The sequence below is a fragment of the Pongo abelii genome, chromosome 22, assembly GCF_028885655.2.
Source record: "Pongo abelii isolate AG06213 chromosome 22, NHGRI_mPonAbe1-v2.0_pri, whole genome shotgun sequence".
In the NCBI taxonomy this organism is placed as follows: Eukaryota; Metazoa; Chordata; class Mammalia; order Primates; family Hominidae; genus Pongo; species Pongo abelii.
In genome coordinates this window covers 41,254,520-41,280,463 of record NC_072007.2, presented here as the reverse complement: position 1 = coordinate 41,280,463, position 25,944 = coordinate 41,254,520, and the positions used below count along the sequence as shown (strand labels likewise).

At 40.7% G+C, this 25,944-nt stretch overlaps 1 long non-coding RNA gene across 2 annotated transcripts in view; it reads left to right on the top strand.

The window, feature by feature from the left end:
- LOC129052304 (uncharacterized) overlaps window positions 1–25,944 on the top strand; it is a 133,666-nt gene that overhangs the window by 88,149 nt on the left and 19,573 nt on the right. The window contains exons 1-3 of one of the 2 annotated variants that reach the window (XR_010138819.1): window positions 14,394–14,538; window positions 17,128–17,306; window positions 17,613–17,661. This is a non-coding gene — a long non-coding RNA (uncharacterized LOC129052304). Of the gene's footprint in view, window positions 1–14,393; window positions 14,539–17,127; window positions 17,307–17,612; window positions 17,662–25,944 lie in introns of those variants that run through there. The other variant, XR_010138820.1, reaches the window with a different exon arrangement.

The window sequence follows — 25,944 nt, the reverse complement described above, 5'->3', positions numbered from 1 at the left end:
GACTAGATTTCGTGACATTTCATTCAAGAAGAGCATTGGTAGAAAGGGGGATTCATGGAAAGAGTGGTTGCTGATCTAGCAAGAGGTCTTAGACAGTGAGGCTCTGTTCCCTCCTTATGCTGCCTGAGGGCCAGGGCTCCAGGTCGCCTTTTGGAGATAGGAGCATGCCAACAAGAGCGGAGACCGATTCACTGACTGGAGGCCTGCTTAGCTGAAGAAATCCAAAGATCCATCTCCATGTGGTAGGGGGTGGTGAGAACCTTCTTGGGAGAACGTGACACATTTCCCAGAGTCTGTGCATGCACGTGAGTTTATGAGCTTGTACCTATTGCTTGCTTTCATAACTGTGGAGAGGGAAGGCTGATAACAGCAGTTTGTGATGTCAGGAGGTCGAGAGAAGGCAGGTGGGAGGGCGACACTCACACCTTTTGTCTGGTACAAATGTATACATTCCTATGGACCAAATGAAATAATGGGCGATAACCTGGCAAAAAGTGCCTTGAGGATACAGTGGCCGAGAGGATATCCTGTGGTGGTCAGGGAATTACAGCAGTAACAGTTGCGTGGATGCACTATTAGGGCAGGAACTGGAGACAGCAGAGCAGATTGCCACTATAGGGGACCTACAAGGGTAGAGTTCCCTGCAGGCTTTTGAAAACTCTTCCATGCACCCCAAGAAAGAGCCAGTATGTGGACATCTCCCAGTGGGTAACTCACTAGCACCCGGGAGGAGGGACGTGTGCCTCTTCTTCTCTGATCTGGTTCCCACCTGCCTGGCTCTGGAGGAACAGGTGTCGGGACAGGGAGGGAGAAGAGAGAGTATGGCCCCCATTACACATCCCCACTCCAGGGCCAGGTTTGTGTTGTGACAGGGACCTGAGGCTGAAGTTTAAGTTACATTAGTGAGTCATGTCTGCAGAAATCAACTTATAAGAAGGCCCTTCTTACCACTGCAACTGACCAATAAGCTCCTTTGCCATCAAGAACTGGGAAAAGGACTCAGACCAAGTACGTTGGAAGGAAGTGCTTGGAGAAAAATGAAGCCTATTTCAAAAGAAGCTCATCAATGTCAGATGTTCAATAAGCTCATCACTCAGCTTGGGTCACAATGATGACATTTGGGAGAAGCCATCAACAGGCGTTGCACGGCCTTCCTGAGCTACATCTACTGTTAAAGGATTTGAGGGCCTGGGTGTTAATTAAAGCCTCCTCATGTCTGCTCAGAAGACATTACTAATCCTTCTCAGAGCAAAGGATTATGAATTGTTATCAAAATAACCACAACTTATATTTTATATTTAATTAACTATATTCAGGCACTTGTGCTAAAATCTTCGCATGTTTTTATCCTCACAATTACCTAGGAAGTAGAGATTCATTATTCTTATTTTAAAGATGAGAAATTGGGCTTGGCATGGTGGCTCATGTTTATAATCCCAGCACTTTGGGAGGCTGAGGTGGGCAGATTGCCTGAGGTCAGGAGTTTGAGACCAGCCTGGCATAGACGGCGAAACCCCATCTCTGTGAAAAATACAAAAATTAGCTGCGTGTGATGGCACCGGCCTGTAGTCTCAGCGACTCGGGAGGCTGAGGCAGGAGGATTGCTTGAATCCAGGAGGTGGGGGTTGCAGTGAGCCGAGATCACGCCACTGCACTCCAGCCTGGGTGATAGAGCGAGACTCTGTCTAAAATAAAATAAAATAAGATAAAATAAAAAAGGATAAAAAATCAGAGGCTTAGAGAAGCCAGTTGTCTGAGGTCACACAGCAGGTAAGTGGCGTAGCCAGCATTGGATTTGGATAAGTTTGTTCTTCTCAGGTCATCTGGCCTCTCTACTTTGGACAGGGTCAGCAGTCCTGGACCAGGAATGATTTTGCCTCAGTCCTTGACAATGTCAGGAGACGTATCTGGGTGTCCATAAACCAGGGAGGGAGGTGTGCTTCTAGCATCTAGTGAATGAAGGCCAGGGATGCTGCTTAACATCCTACAATGCACAAAAAACTCCCTCCAACAAAAGTCAGTAGTGCTGAGGCTGAGAACCCCTGGATTAGGCCCCCTGCAGCAATATTCAGATTTTAAAAATACATTTTTATTTTAGAATAGTTTTAGTTTAGTTTTTTTTTTTTTTGAGATGGTGTCTTGCTCTTGTTCCCCAGTCTGGGGTGCAATGGTGTGATCTCTGCTCACTGCAACCTCCGCCTCTGGGGTTCAAGCGATTCTCCTGTCTCAGCCTTCCGAGTAGCTGGAATTACAGGTACATGCCACCACGCCCAGCTAATTTTTTGTATTTTTAGTAGAGACGGGGTTTTGCCATGTTGGCCAGGCTGGTCTCCAACTCCTGACCTCAGGTGATTCACCCACCTCGGCCTCCCAAAGTGCTGGAATTACAGGTGGAGCCACCATGCCCGGCTCAGTTTTAGATTAAAAGAAAAGCTGCAAAGATAGATAGTTCAGGGTGTTCTCATAGACCCCAGGCCTGGCTATCCTTATCTTACATTACTATGGTTCACCTGTCACAGCTAATAAATCAGCATCGATACATTGCTATTAACTAAAGACCACCCTTCTTTCAGACTTCCTAAGTTTTTACTGAACCTCCTTTTTTCCTGTCTAGGATCCACATTTCGCTTTGTCGTCCCATCTCATTAGGCTCCTTTAGACTGTGACATTTTTTCAGACTTTGGTTTTGGTGGCCTTGAGAAGCTTTAAGGAGTACTAGTCATGTATTTTGCAGATTTTTTTTTTCAATGAAGCTTTTTCTGATGCTTTCTTCAGTGTTGGAGGGGTTTTTTTTTTAAATTAATTAATTAATTTATTATTATTATACTTTAGGTTAGGGTACATGTGCGCAATGTGCAGGTTAGTTACATATGTATACATGTGCCATGCTGGTGCGCTGCACCCACTAACTCGTCATCTAGCATTAGGTATATCTCCCAATGCTATCCCTCCCCCCTCCCCCTACCCCACAACAGTCCCCAGAGTGTGATATTCCCCTTCCTGTGTCCATGTGTTCTCATTGTTCAGTTCCCACCTATGAGTGAGAATATGCGGTGTTTGGTTTTTTGTTCTTGCGATAGTTTACTGAGAATGATGATTTCCAATTTCATCCATGTCCCTACAAAGGACATGAACTCATCATTTTTTATGGCTGCATAGTATTCCATGGTGTATATGTGCCACATTTTCTTAATCCCGTCTATCATTGTTGGACATTTGGGTTGGTTCCAAGTCTTTGCTATTGTGAATAATGCCGCAATAAACATCCGTGTGCATGTGTCTTTATGGCAGCATGATTTATAGTCCTTTGGGTATATACCCAGTAATGGGATGGCTGGGTCAAATGGAATTTCTAGTTCTAGGTCCCTGAGGAATTGCCACACTGACTTCCACAAGGGTTGAACTAGTTTAGAGCCCCACCAACAGTGTAAAAGTGTTCCTATTTCTCCACATCCTCTCCAGCACCTGTTGTTTCCTGACTTTTTAATGATTGCCATTCTAACTGGTGTGAGATGGTATCTCATTGTGGTTTTGGTTTGCATTTCTCTGATGGCCAGTGATGGTGAGCATTTTTTCATGTGTTTTTTGGCTGCATAAATGTCTTCTTTTGAGAAGTGTCTGTTCATGTCCTTTGCCCACTTTTTGATGGGGTTGTTTGTTTTGTTCTTGTAAATTTGTTTGAGTTCATTGTAGATTCTGGATATTAGCCCTTTGTCAGATGAGTAGGTTGCGAAAATTTTCTCCCATTTTGTAGGTTGCCTGTTCACTCTGATGGTAGTTTCTTTTGCTGTGCAGAAGCTCTTTAGTTTAATTAGATCCCATTTGTCAATTTTGGCTTTTGTTGCCATTGGTTTTGGTGTTTTAGACATGAAGTCCTTGCCCATGCCTGTGTCCTGAATGGTAATGCCTAGGTTTTCTTCTAGGGTTTTTATGGTTTTAGGTCTAACGTTTAAGTCTTTAATCCATCTTGAATTGATTTTTGTATAAGGTGTAAGGAAGGGATCCAGTTTCAGCTTTCTACATATGGCTAGCCAGTTTTCGCAGCACCATTTATTAAATAGGGAATCCTTTCCCCATTGCTTGTTTTTCTCAGGTTTGTCAAAAATCAGATAGTTGTAGATATGTGGCATTATTTCTGAGGGCTCTGTTCTGTTCCATTGATCTATATCTCTGTTTTGGTACCAGTACCATGCTGATTTGGTTGCTGTAGCCTTGTAGTATAGTTTGAAGTCAGGTAGTGTGATGCCTCCAGCTTTGTTCTTTTGGCTTAGGATTGACTTGGCGATACGGGCTCTTTTTTGGTTCCATATGAACTTTGAAGTAGTTTTTTCCAATTCTGTGAAGAAAGTCATTGGTAGCTTGATGGGGATGACATTGAATCTGTAAATTACCTTGGGCAGTATGGCCATTTTCACGATATTGATTCTTCCTACCCATGAGCATGGAATGTTCTTCCATTTGTTTGTATCCTCTTTTATTTCCTTGAGTAGTGGTTTGTAGTTCTTCTTGAAGAGGTCCTTCACGTCCCTTGTAAGTTGGATTCCTAGGTATTTTATTCTCTTTGAAGCAATTGTGAATGGGAGTTCACTCATGATTTGGCTGTTTGTCTGTTGTTGGTGTATAAGAATGCTTGTGATTTTTGCACATTGATTTTGTATCCTGAGACTTTGCTGAAGTTGCTTATCAGCTTAAGGAGATTTTGGGCTGAGACAATGGGGTTTTCTAGATATACAATCACGTCATCTGCAAACAGGGACAATTTGACTTCCTCTTTTCCTAATTGAATACCCTTTATTTCCTTCTCCTGCCTAATTGCCCTGGCCAGAACTTCCAACACTATGTTGAATAGGAGTGGTGAGAGAGGGCATCCCTGTCTTGTGCCAGTTTTCAAAGGGAATGCGTCCAGTTTTTGCCCATTCAGTATGATATTGGCTGTGGGTTTGTCATAGATAGCTCTTATGATTTTGAGATACGTCCCATCAATATCTAATTTATTGAGAGTTTTTAGCATGAAGGGTTGTTGAATTTTGTCAAAGGCCTTTTCTGCATCTATTGAGATAGTCATGTAGTTTTTGTCTTTGGTTCTGTTTATATGCTGGATTACATTTATTGATTTGCATATATTGGACCAGCCTTGCATCCCAGGGATGAACCCCACTTGATCATGGTGGATAAGCTTTTTGATGTGCTGCTGGATTCGGTTTGCCAGTATTTTATTGAGGATTTTTGCATCAATGTTCATCAAGGATATTGGTCTAAAAGTCTCTTTTTTGGTTGTATTTCTGCCCGGCTTTGGTATCAGGATGATGCTGGCCTCATAAAATGAGTTAGGGAGGATTCCCTCTTTTTCTATTGATTGGAATAGTTTCAGAAGGAATGGTACCAGTTCCTCCTTGTACCTCTGGTAGAATTCGGCTATGAATCCATCTGGTCCTGGACTTTTTTTGGTTGGTAAGCTATTGATTATTGCCACAATTTCAGCTCCTGTTATTGGTCTATTCAGAGATTCAACTTCTTCCTGGTGTAGTCTTGGGAGAGTGCATGTGTCGAGGAATTTATCCATTTCTTCTAGATTTTCTAGTTTATTTGCGTAGAGGTGTTTGTAGTATTCTCTGATGGTAGTTTGTATTTCTGTGGGATCGGTGGTGATATCCCCTTTATCATTTTTTATTGCATCTATTTGATTCTTCTCTCTTTTTTTCTTTATTAATCTTGCTAGTGGTCTATCAATTTTGTTGATCCTTTCAAAAAACCAGCTCCTGGATTCATTAATTTTTTGAAGGGTTTTTTGTGTCTCTATTTACTTCAGTTCTGCTCTGATTTTAGTTATTTCTAGCCTTCTGCTAACTTTTGAATGTGTTTGCTCTTGCTTTTCTAGTTCTTTTAATTGTGATGTTAGGGTGTCAATTTTGGATCTTTCCTGCTTTCTCTTGTGGGCATTTAGTGCTATAAATTTCCCTCTACACTCTGCTTTGAATGCATCCCAGAGATTCTGGTATGTTGTGTCTTGGTTCTCGTTGGTTTCAAAGAACATCTTTATTTCTGCCTTCATTTCGTTATGTACCCAGTAGTCATTCAGGAGCAGGTTGTTCAGTTTCCATGTAGTTGAGCGGTTTTGAGTGAGATTCTTAATCCTGAGTTCTAGCTTGATTGCACTGTGATCTGAGAGATAGTTTGTTATAATTTCTGTTCTTTTACATTTACTGAGGAGAGCTTTACTTCCAAGTATGTGGTCAATTTTGGAATAGGTGTGGTGTGGTGCTGAAAAAAATGTATATTCTGTTGATTTGGGGTGGAGAGTTCTGTAGATGTCTATTAGGTCCACTTGGTGCAGAGCTGAGTTCAATTCCTGGGTATCCTTGTTGACTTTGTCTCGTTGATCTGTCTAATATTGAGAGTGGGGTGTTAAAGTCTCCCATTATTAATGTGTGGGAGTCTAAGTCTCTTTGTAGGTCACTCAGGACTTGCTTTATGAATCTGGGTGCTCCTGTATTGGGTGCATATATATTTAGGATAGTTAGCTCTTCTTGTTGAATTGATCCCTTTACCATTATGTAATGGCCTTCTTTGTCTCTTTTGATCTTTGTTGGTTTAAAGTCTGTTTTATCAGAGACTAGGATTGCAACCCCTGCCTTTTTTTGTTTTCCATTTGCTTGGTAGATCTTCCTCCATCCTTTTATTTTGAGCCTATGTGTGCCTCTGCACGTGAGATGGGTTTCCTGAATACAGCACACTGATGGGTCTTGACTCATTATCCAATTTGCCAGTCTGTGTCTATTAATTGGAGCATTTAGTCCATTTACATTTAAAGTTAATATTGTTATATGTGAATTTGATCCTGTCATTATGATGTTAGCTGGTTATTTTGCTCGTTAGTTGATGCAGTCTCTTCCTAGTCTCGGTGGTCTTTACATTTTGGCATGATTTTGCAGCGGCTGGTACTGGTTGTGCCTTTCCATGTTTAGCGCTTCCTTCAGAAGCTCTTTTAGGGCAGGCCTGGTGGTGACAAAATCTCTCAGCATTTGCTTGTCTGTAAAGTATTTTATTTCTCCTTCACTTATGAAGCTTAGTTTGGCTGGATATGAAATTCTGGGTTGAAAATTCTTTTCTTTAAGAATGTTGAATATTGGCCCCCACTCTCTTCTGGCTTGTAGAGTTTCTGCTGAGAGATCCGCTGTTAGTCTGAATGGCTTCCCTTTGAGGGTAACCCGACCTTTCTCTCTGGCTGCCCTTAACATTTTTTCCTTCATTTCAACTTTGGTGAATCTGACAATTATGTGTCTTGGAGTTGCTCTTCTCGAGGAGTATCTTTGTGGCATTCTCTGTATTTCCTGAATCTGAATGTTGGCCTGCCTTGCTAGATTGGGGAAGTTCTCCTGGATATTATCCTGCAGAGTGTTTTCCAACTTGGTTCCATTCTCCCCGTCACTTTCAGGTACACCAATCAGACGTAGATTTGGTCTTTTCATAGTCCCATATTTCTTGGAGGCTTTGTTCGTTTCTTTTTATTCTTTTTTCTCTAAACTTCCCTTCTCGCTTCATTTCATTCATTTCATCTTCCATCACTGATACCCTTTCTTCCATTTGATCGCATTGGCTCCTGAGGCTTCTGCATTCTTCACATAGTTCTCGAGCCTTGGTTTTCAGCTCCATCAGCTCCTTTAAGCACTTCTCTGTACTGGTTATTCTAGTTATACATTCTTCTAAATTTTTTTCAAAGTTTTCAACTTCTTTGCCTTTGGTTTGAATATCCTCCCATAGCTCGGAGTAATTTGATCGTCTGAAGCCTTCTTCTCTCAGCTCGTCAAAGTCATTCTCCGTCCAGCTTTGATCCGTTGCTGGTGAGGGACTGCGTTCCTTTGGAGGAGGAGAGGCACTCTGCTTTTTAGAGTTTCCAGTTTTTCTGCTCTGTTTTTTCCCCATCTTTGTGGTTTTATCTACTTTTGGTCTTTGATGGTGGTGATGTACAGATAAGTTTTTGGTGTGGATGTCCTTTCTGTTTGTTAGTTTTCCTTCTAACAGACAGGACCCTCAGCTGCAGGTCTGTTCGAGTACCCGGCTGGCCGTGTGAGGTGTCAGTCTGCCCCTCCTGGGGGGTGCCTCCCAGTTAGGCTGCTTGGGGGTCAGGGGTCAGGGACCCACTTGAGAAGGCAGTCTGCCCGTTCTCAGATCTCCAGCTGCGTGCTGGGAGAACCACTGCTCTCTTCAAAGCTATCAGGGACATTTAAGTCTGCAGAGGTTACTGCTGTCTTTTTGTTTGTCTGTGCCCTGCCCCCAGAGGTGGAGCCTACAGAGGTGGGCAGGCCTCCTTGAGCTGTGGTGGGCTCCACCCAGTTCGAGCTTCCCGGCTGCTTTGTTTACCTAAGCAAGCCTGGGCAATGGCGGGCGCCCCTCCCCCAGCCTCGCTGCCGCCTCGCAGTTTGATCTCAGACTGCTGTGCTAGCAATCAGCGAGACTGTGGGCGTAGGACCCTCTGAGCCAGGTGCGGGATATAATCTCCTGGTGCACCGTTTTTTAAGCCGGTCGGAAAAGAGCAGCATTCGGGTGGGAGTGACCCGATTTTCCAGGTGCCGTCTGTCACCCCTTTCTTTGACTAGGAAAGGGAACTCCCTGACCCCTTGCGCTTCCCGAGTGAGGCAATGCCTCACCCTTCTTCGGCTCGCGCACGGTGCGCGCACCCACTGACCTGCGCCCACTGTCTGGCACTCCCTAGTGAGATGAACCCGTACCTCAGATGGAAATGCAGAAATCACCCGTCTTCTGCGTCGCTCACGCTGGGAGCTGTAGACCGGAGCTGTTCCTATTCGGCCATCTTGGCTCAATGTCCTTTTGTTTTTTTTTGAAGGAAGACAACAGAAACAAATGCCATTCTCTTCACATTATGCTATTAACATGACTCTTTGCTGTTGACATAACGTTGATCACCTGGCCTGGGTAGTGTTCGTTAGCTTTCTCCACTGTAGAGTTACTCTCTCCCCACCCCTTCTCACACTGTACTCTTTGGAAGGAAGTCACTATGTACAGCCCATGTTTAAGGAGTGGAGAATTTTGTCCCACCTTCTTGAGTGGGGAGTAGCCCCATAAATTATTTAAAATTCTTTTGCATGGGAGAGTTGTCTATCCCCTCTATTTATTTGCCTGTTTACTCAGCCATTTATTCAATCAATCATTCATTTATATCAGCATAGCGGTTTGAACGGTGGCTCCCAAAAAGATATGCCCACTACCTAATCCCTGCAACTTGTGAACATGACCTTACTTGCAAAGAAGTCATCGCAGTTGTAACTAAGTTAAGAATTTCAAAGTAAGATTATCCTGGATTATCTAGGTGGGTCCTAAATCCAATGCCAAGCATCCTTATAAGACACCGAAGAGGAGGTGCACTCAGCAGAAGGTCGTGTGGAGATGGAGGCAGAGCTTGGAGTTATGCAGACAGAAGACCAGGGACATCTGGAGCCATCAGAAGCTGGAGGAGACAAAGAATGGATTCTCCCCTGGAGTCTCAGAGAGAGTGTAGCCCAGCCAACAGCTTACTTTCAGATTTTTATCCTTGAGAATTGTGAGAAAACAAATTTCTATTGTCTAAGTCACCGACTGTGTGTTAATTTGTTATGGCAGCCTTAGGAAAGTAATATAATGAGTATGAGTTTATGAATGCTTATTTTATGTTTTGCATTATAATCTCATATAATGTTATTTATTTTATTGCTTAACTTCTTCCAGCTTTGGTCATTGGGAGCCCTTTCAGTTGGCAGCAGTGGTTGTTAACAGGCATCCCTGTCTCCCATCCTGGTGTGTGTTGCTGGCTTCTGCTTTGTAGAGCATTTTAATCTGCCCTGTGCAAGCACCACCTCTGAGTCAAGTCCACAGCCTCTGACTCACTTTGCCTGGAGCTAGGTCATCTCCAAATCCTGAACCAGAAAGTGACCTTTAGTGTTTTATTATTCTTTAATCATTCTGTTACCCATCAGCACACCTGGGAGTTTAACTACTTTCCAGAAGGTTTGCCAGGAGAGGGAAGAATTAAGCAGGAATGCTGACATCAAGCAGGTTTTTCTACGCCCTGAAATGTTTACATGTTTTAACAACACACTTGCAATAGCATTAATGAGGAGGCAGAAGCAAAAATGTGCTTTCAGACTGCTTCATATTGGGCCTCCTTAATGATATGTTTTCATGCAAAGGCAAAGTTAATGTTTTTTGTTGGGAAATTTGAAATTTCAGATACTTTAGGTCAAATGTACAACCACATTAACCAAGGTGTCTTTAGCTACTGTAAATGAGAGCCAGCATTCTAGGTTCCCTGGGGAATTTCCTGGAAGATTTTTGAGGATTAAGACTGAAGTTGCTCTCCAGATGTAATATGGATAAACAACATTGCTTGGGTAAATTTAGACTTTCTCTCTTTGTAAGCCAGAAGGGCCTTGGTATCCAGTTGCTACAGAGCTTGTAGAATTATTGTCTTCATCTCCTTTGCAGTAGAATGATTTGTTTTGAGAACTGAACGTGATAAAAAGAGTAGAGATAATTGTGAGAGATGATAAGGCGCCAAATCTCCCCCACCCCCACTCCCCGCCCCAAGCTTGTACCCCTTCAGGATTTCCTGTGTTCATAAATGCCCCTTATTGATCAGCCTTGAAGCTGGGCTGTCATTTTTATCCTCTTTCCTCCTTCTCATCTCCCTTCCTTTTTCGGTTCCTCCTTCACCCTCCCCCACCCAATCCAAACTCCAAGTACAGCCCATTTTTCTTCCTTTCACCTGTGTATCTATTTAACTTTGCCTCTTACAGCCAGCACCCTAATGCAGACCCGCATAACCTTATTTCTGAAATACTGCAAGACTTTTAATCTAATTACCTACTTTTCGACTCTCCTTTACGTTTCTCTAAGTGCATTAATGCATAATCACATCTCCTAAACATAATCTTGTTTCTTGGTATTCCCCAGCTGATTATCCTTTAAGGTTTCCTCAATGCCTGAATAAGAAAGTCCACACTCTTTCCTGTAACTCTAAAGTTCTCCCAGATCAAGCTTAGCATGCCTAACTGTAAATCCTATAATTCAAAAATGGCATGAAACTTCTGTGCTCACTGAAGTGATTATTGATGCATAGATCTGCCTATTGTCATTTTCTTTCATTTTCCTTCTTCTTTTCCACTGTGTAATCCATTATTTCAATGCCACATCCTATAGATGAGCTCTTCTCTTTTAAGGGTCTACAGGCTGTTCCTGCTTCAGGCAATGGCCTCCCTCGTTAAACTCCTGTGTTCTTATTGGCTACTGCAATATTTTTCAAACTGAGGTCTGCAGAGACATACGATAGCCATGGTTCTCAAACTTTCAGCATTTCATCAAAACCACCTGGAGGGCTCGTTAAACAGAGATCACTGAGTCCATTGCCAGAATTTTTGATGCAGTAGGTCTGTAGCGTAGGGACGCATTCTCATTACTGATAAGATTCAGGTGATTCAGGTGTTGCTGGTCTGGTAACCACATTTCAAGAAAAAATGTAGTCCTATGGCTTTAAGATTTTAGTGTCCATTGGAATCCCCTGGAGAGCTGATTCAAAGCTTAGATTCCAGGGCACTCACCCTCATAGTCTGATGAGGTAGGCGTGTGCTGGGCAGGCCCTTTATCAATCCCAGGTGGTTCTTATCTGTGGTTCTTAGCCCTGCCCGAGAATTCTTGTTCTGCAAGGTGCAAGCACTCTCATTTGGGAGAACAGTGGTGAGCCATTAGGCTCTTACCCCCTAGCATCCTGCGCTGCTCATCTCTGTGCATTTGATTTATTGCTTCAATTAAAGCTTTAAGTTTATTAGAAAGAGTTTCTTTTGATTCTCAGTCTCTAGCACGGTTTTTCCCAAGGAGTAGATACCCAAGACAAATCTTCTGGATTTTACCCAGTTTGAAAAAGTAATTCCTGTCTATTTTGATGCACTGTGAAAGTAAGAGCTGAATTGTGAGTGGGGGTGGGAGGGCTTGATTGGGCTTTGTGAAAAGGCCTCAGGCTGTTTGAATTCCCAAGACGAGCTTCCACTTTCCCTGATGTGGGCGCGTTAAGGCCAAGCCTCATTTTTCTCTTTTGCTGGAGGTGAGAATTGAATATCCATATGCCTGTGGTTAAGTGGCATTCTGATTGCTGGGTTAAAACTAAGCCACTTCCCTACATACTTTCAGGTAGTTTCTTATGAGTGACAAACTTTTAAAAAGTGAAACCAAATGTCACTTTCATTTTAGCCTTAAGAGTAAAAAAGATTGAGGGCACAGAAAAAATGAGGAGGATGATTTTTTACTTCCATCTGGACTGATTGCTTAATGTTTCAGTAAGGGACAATGTATGCAGAATAAAGAGGTGTGCTGAGAAGGGGTGGGCAGGGATGCTAGAGGGCTACATATATTTGTCTGGTGGCTCTGTGTGCCTGGTACTAGGGACCTTGCAGTATGAGGTCCTCTGTATCTGGTCAGTACAGTTGAGACGTACAGATATATAGACGTGCAGGTGTATAGATGTACAGTAAAGATGTATAGATGTACATACATATGGTAGAGATGTGTAGATGTACAGATGTACAGTAGAGACATGCAGATGTACAGACTTATGATAGAGATGTGCAGATGTATAGATATACAGTAGAGACGTGCAGGTGTACAGATGTACAGTAGACATGTACAGATATATAGATGTATGGTAGAGATGTACAGATGTACAGACATATAATAGAGACATACAGATGTATAGATGTACTGTAGACATGTACAGATGTATAGACAGACGTAGAGATATACAGATATACAGATGTTCAGTAGAGATGTACAGATGTATACATGTATAGTAGAGATGTATAGATGTACAGACATACATTAGAGATGTACAGATGTACAGTAAAGATGGGCAGATGTATAGATGTTCAATAGAGCTATACAGATGTACAGATGTTCAGTAGAGATGTACAAATGTATAGATGTATAGATGTACAGACATACAGTAGAGATGTACAGATGTACGGTAACAATGGGCAGATGTATAGATATACAGTAGAGATGTATAGATGTACAGACAGACAGTAGAGATGTTCAGATGTATGGACATACAGTAGAGATGTGCAGATATATAGATGTAGCGTGTATAGCTGTACAGACATACAGTAGAGACATGCAGATATATAGATGTACAGTAGAGACATGTATAGACGTACAATAGAGATGTATAGATGTACAGTAGAGACGTACGGATGTATAGATATACAGTAGGGATATAAAGATATACAGATGTTCAATAAAGATGTACAGATGTATCTCTGTTGTTAAGAGGAAAGCTAGGGAAAGAGATTAGAAGTGATCACCTTCGCAAGAAAGTCAGAATTTAAAAATCGTATATTTAATTTAAAACTGATTGGCCTAAACTTACTTGATCACTATTAGCGTTTCCCTAGACAGTGTTCCCCAGAACACCATGTAGAAAATGTTTGTATAAACGCATATATATATATACATACACAACTGAATCTGTGTTACAGTAATACAAATTGTGCCAGAATTTTCAGCAGCATATTTTACTTATTTTAAATGAATTATGGAGGTGTGAACATTCCCTGTTATAAAAGTACTTTTCTAGAACATGCTGATGTCCTGAAGAATATCAGAATATTCTAAAGTTCAGATCCAAATTAGTTTTTAGAAATTCGATTTAATAAATATTTACCAATTTGACCAAGAAAATAGCTTTTCTTTCTCCAAAGAACTGAATTTTATTTTAGGTGAATTCAAAATTTTAGATTTAGAGAAAAGCTTAGAGCACAAACTAAGGTAGACAAATGAAGTAAGTGAGTTGTCCAGTGGAAAACTCCCGATTGTTCAATGATAGGAAAAGTTGAAAAAAATAGTATACATGCACAGGGGAATATAATGTAAGTATTGAAAAGAAGGAGAATGATTGATAAGGTGACCTGGAAAAGTGTTCTTTATACATTGGTGAGTAAAAAACAATCAAGTTGTGAAATAATATATATAATATGATCTCAGTTTTGCCAAAAAGAAAAAGCAACCCTAACAAACAAGCAAAAACCCCCAAACCAACCAACCAACCAACCAAAAGCTGTATGTAAATATACACGTTTTGGTATGTTTCCACAAGAAAAATGTGAAAACATACTTTAAAATGCTGATATCGGTTATCTTGGAAGGGTGGAGTGGGATGGGGAGTGATTTCTTGGGTTTTTCCTTTAAATGTCTCTATTGTTTGCTTGGGGGCACTGACTGTTTAATGGTTTTGTAGATAAATGGAAAATTCAATAGTATATTTTTTTAAAACTCTCAAAAGAGGAGGCCTGAAAGTGTTAGAAATACCTTGTTAGGAAAACTACTCACCGTTTTTCCTTTCCTTTAAATGAGCTGTGGGTGAGCTTGTCAACTCTAAAGTAAATGGAGATTTTGGAAGGTCTTGAGCATACTTGCTTTGTCCTCAAGTACTAAGTGTTCTTCCCCGAGATGTTGTTTAAATGATCAACCGGCCTATGAAGTAGGAACTTGCAAGCAAAGGTGAACTTCACTTCTGCCTAAATTATTTCCAAAAAAAATTGCATGAAGTTTTCAGAATATTAAGATTGGAAATGTCCAGTTAGAGGATCTTATAGTAGAGCAATTTGTGCAAAAAATTTACTAAATCGCATTATCATGTTAGTCCCAGAGGAAATCCAAAGATGTGCCCTAAAACACTGTCCATGGTCTCTAGGGTTTTAGCGTGGAGATGAAGAGACAGATTTAAGTACACATCAAAAATGGAGAATATTGGCCGGGCGTGGTGGCTCTCGCCTGTAATCTCAGGTGGGTGGATCACCTGAGGTCAGAAGTTCGAGACCAGCCTGACCAACATGGTGAAACCCTGTCTCTACTAAAAATACAGAAATTAGTTGGGCATGGTGGCAGGTGCCTGTAATCCCAGCTACTCAGGAGGCTGAGGCAGGAGAATCGCTTGAACCTGGGAGGCAGAGGAGGTTGCAGTGAGCCGAGATCACGCCATTGCACTCCAGCCTGGGCGACAGAGCAAGACTCCATCTCAAAAAGGAGAATATGATTAGATGATATTCAATCTTTGTGTAGTGCCCACTTTCAGCAGTGTAGACATCCAAAAATGGAGAAATGAGTGAGTGCTGCGGATTTTGGACAAATGCTGCAATGAAAATTTTTGTACAACTAGAAAGTAATAAAATATAAAATAAAAATCCAAGTCTCTGCAAAAAGCTACAATTACTCCCAGGTAAATAATCCACACACACACAAAACTAGACTATAAAAGAATTAGAATTCCTTTTAAAATTGTTCAATGGACAGCATCTACCATCTGACATTCTCCTTGAAATCTTATTGATGTTAATTGGGATTATGAAGGTGGCTAGTGAGGGTGGCTGACTTTTTTGTATTATTTAAATATTTTCTCAGTTTCTGCTGCTTCTAGGGGCTCTGCTGCTTCTAGTGTAGATTTCCACTTTAGTAAATCTACAAGTGAGCTTGCTGCTCCAAATGTTCTTTAAGGAAACGGAATGATTTTCCCTGGCAGTGTTTACATCTTCCGTGGAGCTCTCAGGAATGACCTCCTGAGCTCTGTGGGCTTGTCATCTTTACTGGGCAGCCTTCCAGCCAGGGCAGGTATTTGAAAAATTGTATACTTAGGCCTTTGGACATTACTGGTATCCCTGCTGAGGCTGCCTGTGTCTAAACTGCTTCCTGAATGCTGTGATTACCTAGAACACCATTATTATTGATGATAGGGACATACTCATAGTGTCCTCTCCATTTGCAAAGTGCTTTACAATGGCATTCACTTATTATTTGTTAGATGTTAATGTCTAATTATAGCACGCCTTTGCCAAGCCTTAGAAAGGTTGCCTGGTAGGCTTGGCTTCTGGGGTGGGATGCCCAGCCCCGCTCCCCCTGCTGGGTTGAATGCATGTGGTCTCATTCTGCTTCAGTCTTTCAGTCCAGCATACCAGCCTCTTATATGTCTGCGACCCGAGGACAGGAGACTGGGGCAAAGCAGGCAGAACTTGCCCTGATCCTGGGCTGGATTCAGCCCTTCAGTATCAGGTCACCAACTCCTGCTGTGAGGATTGGGTACTTATGACTTTTCTCTGCAGCAAGGACTGTGTCCTTCCCTTTGACCTGACAAATGTATACAGTTGCAATCACTAGGAAATAAATCTACCCAAAACGTACAAATAGTTTGAGTGTTCTTTCATAAGACAGCTGAGGTACTTACCACACTGCATTGTGCATTGAGTAGATAAATGTTTGTCTTTTCTAAAATGGGGGACATTTAAAAAAATTGCAGACAAAAACCACTCTTCTTGTTGTAGATCTATTGGCATTAGCTTTGAGGATTTATAACCCAGCTGAGCACTTGAGTTAACAAAACATTCTTTGTCCAAAGAAATTTAGAATTATAGTCCAAGTTTCTTTTTAATTATGAAAGAGAAGTAATTAAGAACTGGATGGCTTTAGATTTTGATAAACTCTGGGGCTGTGAGTGTCTCTCATGGGAGTGGGTTGACTGAACCAGGGGCTTCCAGCCCAAGGCAAAAGTCAGTGTGTTGACATCACATAGCTGTGCTATTGATTAGCTTTCCACATTTGGGTGTTTACGAGCTGAACAGAAAATACTGCTGCTATGCATGTCTGCAGCTATCTCATTGTTGGTTAGGGATCCTTCAGTCCTAAGTCTCTTCTCTGTTGCCATGGAGTTGAAGCTGAAGGTTCCCAACACTTCTCAACATGCACTTCATTGTTGGGATAAACATGGGCACTTCCTCATTTCACTGGGATCTAACTGTCTTGCTGTTCTCCACTGTCTTCGTCAACTACCCCAACTGCCACAGCTCAATGGAACTGCAGTGCTCACATCATATTGCTGTGGAAGGCATGTGAAGAGCAGGTGTTGACCTTAAATTGCCCCTCACTGGTTTCAATTCTAGAAGGACTAGAAAAACACGCAGAAGTGAAGTGTGATTTCTCCATAAGATAAGACTGACCATAGAACATTTATGGTATATAGTCCCTAGACTTATGCTTCATCTAGTATTGTAATTTATTTCATTTTTTTGTGTAATAGTGATAGCTGTGTTTATTTTGCAGTTCCTTGAGAAAGAGGAGGCAAATCCAAAAAGGACATTAGTTGAGACTCTGAAGACCATCCCTATTTTGGGAAGCTCAAGATGGATGTCAGCAGGACCCTGGTTCCCATTAAGGAGGCCTGAGTTTCCAGCTGCCCTGCTCCCATTTCCTTGTAGCAAGGCAATGGACATTTGAATAAGGTAAGCCTGTTTTGTTCCTACCTTGGATTTTGACTCTGGGGCCATGGGGCAAAGAAGCAGGGGGCATTCTAGAATTCCCTGTCCAGGGTTGGTAGTGGTGCTATTAATAGTGAGGCCACAGTAAGAATCTATGTAGGATCTTCTATTAGGATTTTGGCTGTGGTTCTGGCCTCCTTTTATTTTGTCCACTTTTCTGTGCTTGGTTGACTAGCCTTTTCCGGAATCCTGTCATCTACCCTACATCCTCCTGATAAATTGCATTTTGCCTTCAAGTAACCAAAGTTTTTTCCTTTACATGGAATCAAGAGCCCTGCACAGCACTCCTGTTCTGGGGCCCAGGATATTGACTACAAAGGTTAGTAGAAACTATTTTGCCCAGTACCTCTTTTTAATAATAGAAGAAAGTTTTCTTTGAACTTGAGAGTGAGACTTTGTGTCAACTAACATATATATTCCAAGTCAAGTGTCTGAAGTACTCACAGCTTTAGCCACTGTGTTTCTATTATTCTAATGCTTTATGCTTTTAATGGCTGATTGTGCATTCTTGTGTAAGTGCTGATGGTACAAACTTGCTCCAGATTCTTGTTTTGGCTGGTTCTGCTAATACCTCTTTTATGTATTCCTGATGTAATTACTTGTGAATTCATGCTGTAATAAGAGAAATTCTATTAAGTATTCTTAGCTTTATGAGGGAAAACAATAACTTCTAATGGAGGGTTATCCAAAGAATGTTTTTGCTATTACTTAGGAAATGGATTCTTTGGTTTGTCTTACTCCCAAATGTTCACCCAGATTCAACAGTCAAAAGTTGTCTGTGTTGCTTACCTAGGAATTTGCTTTCTTCTTCATGTATATTTACAGGAGGGGTTATGTTTACTTGGCATTTGGGAAATGTTTTCACAATGCTCATTTCATGTAGCAGATTCTCATTTAGTGAATGAATATCGTCTTGATCCATGTGACACAAATCTCTGGATTGTTCTGTAGGGGCAGACAGTGTATCTGCTATCTTTCATTTGTGTATGTAGAATTCCTTATGTATGGCATCGTGATGTGTGCATGCAAATGCTAATGTAAGTTAATATGATCACATTAAAATGTATTAAATACCCAGAATTATGTCAATAATTAACACACAGTTGCAATATGTAACAAGAAGCAAACTCTGAATATATAGAACATTTATTCAGCAAGTATTTACAATGGCATCTTACTAGGTGCTAGGCAGTTTGAGGAGAGCTGAAGCTGGCATGCTTTCCACTCAAGAGATTATCGATTTAATTGGGGAAACTTACAGTTTCATTGGAAGCTTATACTCTAATAGGTTTTACGGGATTTTAGTCAACCCACGGATATAAGCTCCTTGTTGGCTTACATGTTCCTGGCAAAACTTTGGAAGTAGGCATTTGGAGGCAATAAAACAAACATCTTTTAAAGGTTTTAGGTCCCTAGTACAAAAGTCTCCGGTATCTCTGAGCTGAAATCCTAAGGCTGACTTCTAAGCTATTTTCATAGTGACCCTAAATAGGGTAACAGTAACGTTTTGAAATCTGAGACCTGAAAGGGAACAAAAATAGGAAATCAGGGCATCTTGGACCTGGAATGAAGCCCAGATCATTTGGCTTTACCAGGAGCCCAGAAACTTTTTAGATCATTTGGATGTGAAAAATCACTGACTTGACTCCCATGGTCTTTTTTTTTTTTTTTTTTTTCCTTTCTACTTCCCCTCCCACCCCATTTTACTCTTCTAGAATCCCAAAAGATACCTGTTTTGGGCCTCAGTGGTTTTGGGTTTTAAAATTTTTTAGGCTGGGCGTGGTGGCACACGCCTGTAATCCCAGCACTTTGGGAGGCCGAGGCAGGTGGATCATGAGGTCAGCAGTTTGAGACCAGCCTGACCAACATGGTGAAACCCCGTCTGTACTAAAAATATAAAAATTAGCCAGGCATGGTGGCATGCACCTGTAATCCCAGCTACTCAGGAGGCTGAGGCAGGAGAATCACTTGAACCTGGGAGGCAGAGGTTGCAGTGAGCCAAGACCATGCCAGTGCACTCCAGCATGGGGCAACAGAGTGAGACTCCATCTCAAAAAAAAAAATTTTTTTTTTTTTTTAGTAGAAGGCAGAAATACCAGTGCTACTTGGGAGACATCCACCATCATTCTAGGGAGTGAATTGGAGCCAGACTACCTCTTCCCACTGATGTCACCTCCTTTTCCATGACCTTCTTCCTGATTGCGGAGCAGTTTTCCTTAAAGGGCCACAGAGTAAATATTCTAGGCCTTGTGTGCCATATGCACACTCAATTGCAATTACTCTACTCTGCCATTGTAGTGTGAAAGTAGCCAGGGAGACACAAACAAATGAGCATGGCTGGGTTCCAATAAAACTGTATTTATAGAAGCTCAATTTTGAATTTCATATAATTTTCATAGGTTATAAAATATTATTTTTCTTTTGATCTTTTCCAACCATTTAAAAATTATTCTTAGCTCAAAGTGGTACAAAAACAGGTGGCGGCCTGGCTTGCATGAGGGTCCCTTAGTTTGTCTATCCCTATTGTGGAGAATCATTATGGAATGTTTCTTATCTGTACCCTGAGGAATCCTAGTTAGAACTGATGCTCCAAGAAAATCAATGTAAAAGGAACATAACTGGCCGGGCACAGTGGCTCACACCTGTAATCCTAGCACTTTGGGAGGCCCAGGCGGGTGGATTACCTGAGGTCGGGAGTTCAAGACCAGCCTGGCCAACATGGTGAAACCTCGTCTCTACTAAAAATACAAAAAATTAGCCGGGTGCAGTGGTACATGCCTGTAATCCCAACTACTCTGGAGGCTGAGGCAGGAGAATTGCTTGAACCTGGGAGGCGGAGGTTGCGGTGAGCTGAGATCACGTGACTGCACTCCAGCCTGGGCTATAGAGCGAGACTTTGTCTAAAAAAAGAAAGAAAAGAAAACAAACATAATCACCTCAACACTAATTAGAATCCTAGAATTTTAGGAATTACTTTTCTCACATTCCTACATTTAGAGATGCTCAGGTGGTGGCCTAGAGGGAAATGACTGCCTCTTGTGACCTGGCTCCCCCTGATTCACAACTGTTAGCTTCTCTTTCCCATGCTCATGCAGATACCCAGGGCCCTGGACTATATTCCATATTTGTTTATTCATTAAAACAATTCTTTTCTTTATTTTCCTTTCTCCTCTCAGTTGGGATTCTCCTGGGGTGATGATCTGCTAGCATTTCCAGGGAGACAGATGCCTGCTTGCCTAGTGGCCTTGAACCTCAAGGAGGCTTCCCAGGGAGAATTTTGGATGAAGACCTATATAAAGGTGTGAGGTAGCTGCTCAAACTCTTGAGTCACTGCTGTGTCATCTTTTATAGGTTGCCATCTCTAGTACAAGACGAATGTGAGGGTGTGTGAATGTATGTGTAGTTTATAAGAACAAAATCGGTGATACGTTTGCCTATAGCTTTATGAAGGGTGTATCAAAGTCAAGGAGCGAAGCCCATAGACTGAAAAGAAAAATGAAATTCAGATTCATCATGGCCCAGCTTTTAGCCACACATCAAAGATGTTTGGTCTGTTGGCTTGGCTTAAGAACACACTGAAGTTATTGTATAATTTATTTCCCAGTGTGAAGATTTTAAGTGTTGAGGGACTAGAGACACTGTGAGTGAGAAAACCAGTTTTCTTTTGGATATTCATCTGAAGGTAAATAATTCAAAGGTAAATTTAAATGTGTGGGATAAATAGTCTACCTCTCCCGAATACTCTTTCCTATCTCATTTTTGGTTGATAGTTCCAAGATAATGCCTCAACGACTCCCATATTCCAAAGTGCAAGACTGGGACTCCAGAGTCCCCGGAGCTTGCAAAGGAGGGGCCAAAATCCTGTTTTGTGGCCCTTAGCTGACCTCCTACACAAGGCCATAAAAGAGGTTGGGGGGTCTGAGAGAAGAACCTGGAGTTTGGAGAGAGGATTGGTTTGGGAAAACTTGGGCTTTGAGTTTCGTTTTTCACCCAAGCTCCAGACCTCTCTTGCCCACTCCTCACCCCCTAACCTAAAAATGATTCACTTTTCTCAAGGTAAGAGAGGTGGCTTGAAGAGGTTTATTTGCACAGCTGGAGCTGTGAACCCTGTGGTGAATAACATATGCCTACCAAAAAATCTTCACAGGTGAGAGGCTGGCTGGACCAGCTGTGGCAGCTGAGGACAGGGCTGTGTTTGGGTCTGGTGTCCTCCGTCTGATGGTGGGTCAGACGTTTCTGTGACCTGGGGGCCAGATGAAGGCCACATGTCAGGGCAGCAGCTTGGGGTTGTTTTAGATCCTGCCAGCAGGGCTTCCAGGAGGAGCAAGAAGATATCAACAGAGTGGGGTTGGAGGTGTGCCACTGGATGCCAGGACTGAAGGAGGAATTGTAAGCTATAAGCAAGAAGATACATTTATACTCATCAAGAGAACTATGGGTGAGGGATCCCCAGCTTGGAGATGTTGTCCAAAGAAGACAGAAAGCATCCCACAGCAGCATTGTCATTAAGCACCAGCAAGAACCAAAGCTAGATCACAGAGATGCCCTTCAAGTGAGTTCTTTCCTGTCTCCTTACCTCTTCTCTCCTCTTTGGCTCTGCTCCTAGAGGAGTTAGAAGCCACAGCTTGGAGGGTGAGGTATTTAGGGCAGAGGCCCTTCTTCCTCTCACTTTGAAATAAAGTTTGGAGTTTGATGTTACACAGGATGTTATATTTAATTACTGAAATGAAACTACCCTTAGGAGTGTAAGTGAATAGAGAGCAGTCAGTAACCATAGAGTGAAGGGATGTCCTATGGGGGTTCATACAAGATTTTACCAGGAGCAAGATAAGATTTCATCCACAGGCAAAGAGAATCAGCAACACAAAATGGCCTTGACTAGCAGGGGGAGAAAATAATAAAGTTGGTTTCTGATTGCTCCTTGCCAGTATCACCTATTTAATATCTGGGTTACACCTATAATTTGCAACAGCAAATTACAGGTATATAAAATCTCAGTTTCCTATAGTTTTCTTACAGGATTAGACTCCTACAGGAACAGAAACTTTAAACCAGAGTCCTCTGTAAATTTTTCACAAATATTTTTGGCTTGTTTGTTTATTCTTTGATGATTTTAATTTTGATTTCCAAACTGAACAAATTCAGCCTAACAAAAGAAAATCACAGGCTAACTTTATTTACAGAAATAAATTTAAAAATTCAAAGGAAAATATTTGCCAATGAAACCGAGTGATGATCAAAAGGAATAACACATCAGGACTGAACAGTTATTTCAGAAATGAAAGCGTGTTTCTATACTATGAAACCTATTAGCATTTTTCAGTTTATTAAAGAAAAAGAGAAAAATTACATGATTCTCTTGCCAGGTACAGAAAAAGCAATTTATAAAAATTCAACAGATATTCCTGGTAAAACTAGGAAGAAATAACCTTTTAAACTTAGGTAAAAGGTATCTGCCAAAAGAGCAAACCTGTAATAGTGAAACACTGGGAGCATATTAATTAAAATCAAGAGCTCTATTATTACTCCTGATTGTACTGCAGATACCAGCCAATGAAATATGACAAGAGGGAAATAGTGTACAAACATTGAAATGGAAGTGATAAAACCACAATCATTTGTAGTTGGTATGATTTTCTACCTAGAAAATCAAAGAAAAACTAAAAAGCTTTTAGAACTAATATGATAATTCATTGAATTGCCTGAATGTAAGACCAAACACTGAGATCACAAATTTACTGCTGTCTAAGTGTAGCTCATAAAAATAGATGTTATTCATAATAATAAAAATACCAAAATGCCTAAGAATAAGTGCAGAAACTCAGAAACGCTGAAATGCCTAGGGATAAACCTGAGAGCCTAAGAAACGTACAAGGAAAGTTAGAACACTCTATTGAAAAACATAAAAGAAGTGATGAATAATACACAGTATTTCTGGATGGGAAGGCAGAAGTGTAAACTGGTAATTTCCTCCCAATTTAATTTATAAATTCAATGTAATTCCAATAAATTTTTTTTTTTTAGATTTTTCTTCAAGTAAAAATATGCTTTGGGCCGGGCACGGTGGCTCACGCCTGTAATCCCAGCACTTTGGGAGGCTGAGGCGGGCGAATCACGAGGTCAGGAGATCAAGACCATCCTGGCTAACATGGTGAAACCCCATCTCTACCAAAAATACAAAAAATTAGCTGGGCATGGTGGTGGGTGCCTGTAGTCCCAGCTACTCAGGAGGCTGAGCAGGAGAATGGTGTGAGCCCGGGAGGCGGAGCTTGCAGTGAGCCGAGATTGTGCCACTGCACTGCAACCTGGGCGACAGAGCGAGACTCCATCTCACAAAAAAAAGGAAAGAAAGAAAAGAGAGGGAACTTCCCACAGCAGTGTGGTTTTGTGTGGTTTTGCCACGGAAATAGAAAAATAATGGGATAGAATTGAGAATCCACAGAATCATGTGTCTTTTGTAATTAAGCATTTATAAATGGACTGTTTCATAAATGACACATGGACAATAACGTTTGAAGAAATTATTCTATACCTTATGCCATATACGAAAATAAATTCCATATGGTTTAAAGACATAAACTGAAAAAAACACCCTATAAATATAAGAAGAACATGTTGCAGGACATTTTAATAACCTTTGAGTGGGGAAGATTTTCCTAATTAAGACACAGAACGCAGATACCATAAAGATACACAGTTTAAAATTTTAAACTTGCCCGTAAGCAAAGTTAAAATATAGGTAGTATAATGAGACAAACAATATAAATAATAAACAAAAGATTAATTTCTATAATATACAAGGCATTCTCTAGTCAATAAAACAAATTACCCAATAGAAAAATGGACAATGATAAGGAAAAATCTATTCACAGTCCATGGAAATGTGAAAAATTAGTAAGCTAACTTAACCAAAAAATGCAAATTAAAATAACAACAAATGAGCATTTTTCATTCATTGGGCTAGCAAAAATAATATTTATGGTAGAGATGGTGTGGGAAAGTGAACATTTGTTACACGTTATTGATGGGAATGTAAAGTAGCAAATAATGCTTGAAGGGATTTGGCAATTTTCACCTGAATTTAAAATACTGATTTCCTTTAACCTAGGTTTTCCATCTCACAGAACATCTGCATATATGCACAAAGAAAAACATATAAAATTATTTATTTGTCAGATTAAATAAATTAGAAATAACTTATATGTCCATCACTAGAAATTGGTAATATAAGGATTCTATGAAACCAATAAAAAGAATCAAGTAGATCTATATGTCCTGAAACGAAAGGAACTCCAAGATGTGGCATTAAGTTAAAAAGTTACAAGTTTCAGAGTTTCAGAATAATATGTGTAGTATAAATTAATGTTTGTAAGAGTAAAAAGATATCTAAATCTATATCTGTACCTATAAATCTGTATCTATTCACATGAATGCATAAAGAAAGTTCTGGAAGGATACTGTGGTTGCCTAAGGGAGTGGTCTTATTTTAAGAGGATGAAATGGGTAATTTTGTCTCTTATATCTAATTCTTTAAAATTTGAATTTTTAAAAAGAACATGATTTTTGTATTACTTTTGTAATTTTAAATGTTGTTACTCTACTTTCCCTTGTATACATTGGACAAGAAAAGTCCTCGGCTTTCAATAACTCCCACTCTTCCTGCAAGGGAAGTGGTGTTTTTAGCAGCCCTAATGCGTTTGCATATTCCTGGGGCTCACCTCCCTAGGGGCTTACATTCAACCGCTGGTCCTGCTAAATAGAGCTGCAAACACAGCTGGATGAATCTGAATCATAAGCTCATAGTAAAGTAGAGAATTAGAAAGTGATTTAATAATCTAGAACTTAGAACTATTATATAGAATACAGAGTTGTGGGGAATTAGAAATAAATGGTTTGATCCAATGTTAGAAACTATTATCTATGGAAAGACCCAACAACTATAAGAATTGTGAATAAAGCAAGAATCTTAGAAACTCAGAGTTACATAGAAATGCAGAGCCATCTCTTTGGATGTTTCCATTTCACAGACGAAGAAAGGGAGCTGATGGACTTTTGGTGATTTTCCACAGGACTCCTGAATCCTAGTGCTCATTAACTGTAATATCCCCAGAGCTGTTGTTGTTGCATGAACTTATAAGGGAAACCGTGTTATTAGGAAAAGTAATTCTATTAAAATAATAAGAAAGGAAAATGCTTAAGCAAGAAAAAAACTACAGACATGAACAGAACTTTCCATTTTATTCTTCTTCAACTTGGCCTCACCAAAGTATAAGAAAAGATTTCATCGGTGATGAGGAAAGTTGAAGACAATAGTAGGAAGGCCGTGACAATGAAAAAAAATTCTAAATATGAATATTTCCATAACAAAGTGCCATAAAATAACTGTGGGAGAAGACTAAGTATGAGATTATGGCTATTGAGAAAAGAAAGAACTGATTCTACCCAGAAAAAATGAGAAGAATCCCAGAGACAAATGAGAAAGTGGGCAGGCTAGGTAAACTTATCTCATAGCTAATGTTTGATTTTTCAGTCAAAATTTGACTTTAATATGCAATGCATTAAAAAATGAAAGAAAAGAAAGTGGTAAAGCTGGCTGTGCAGG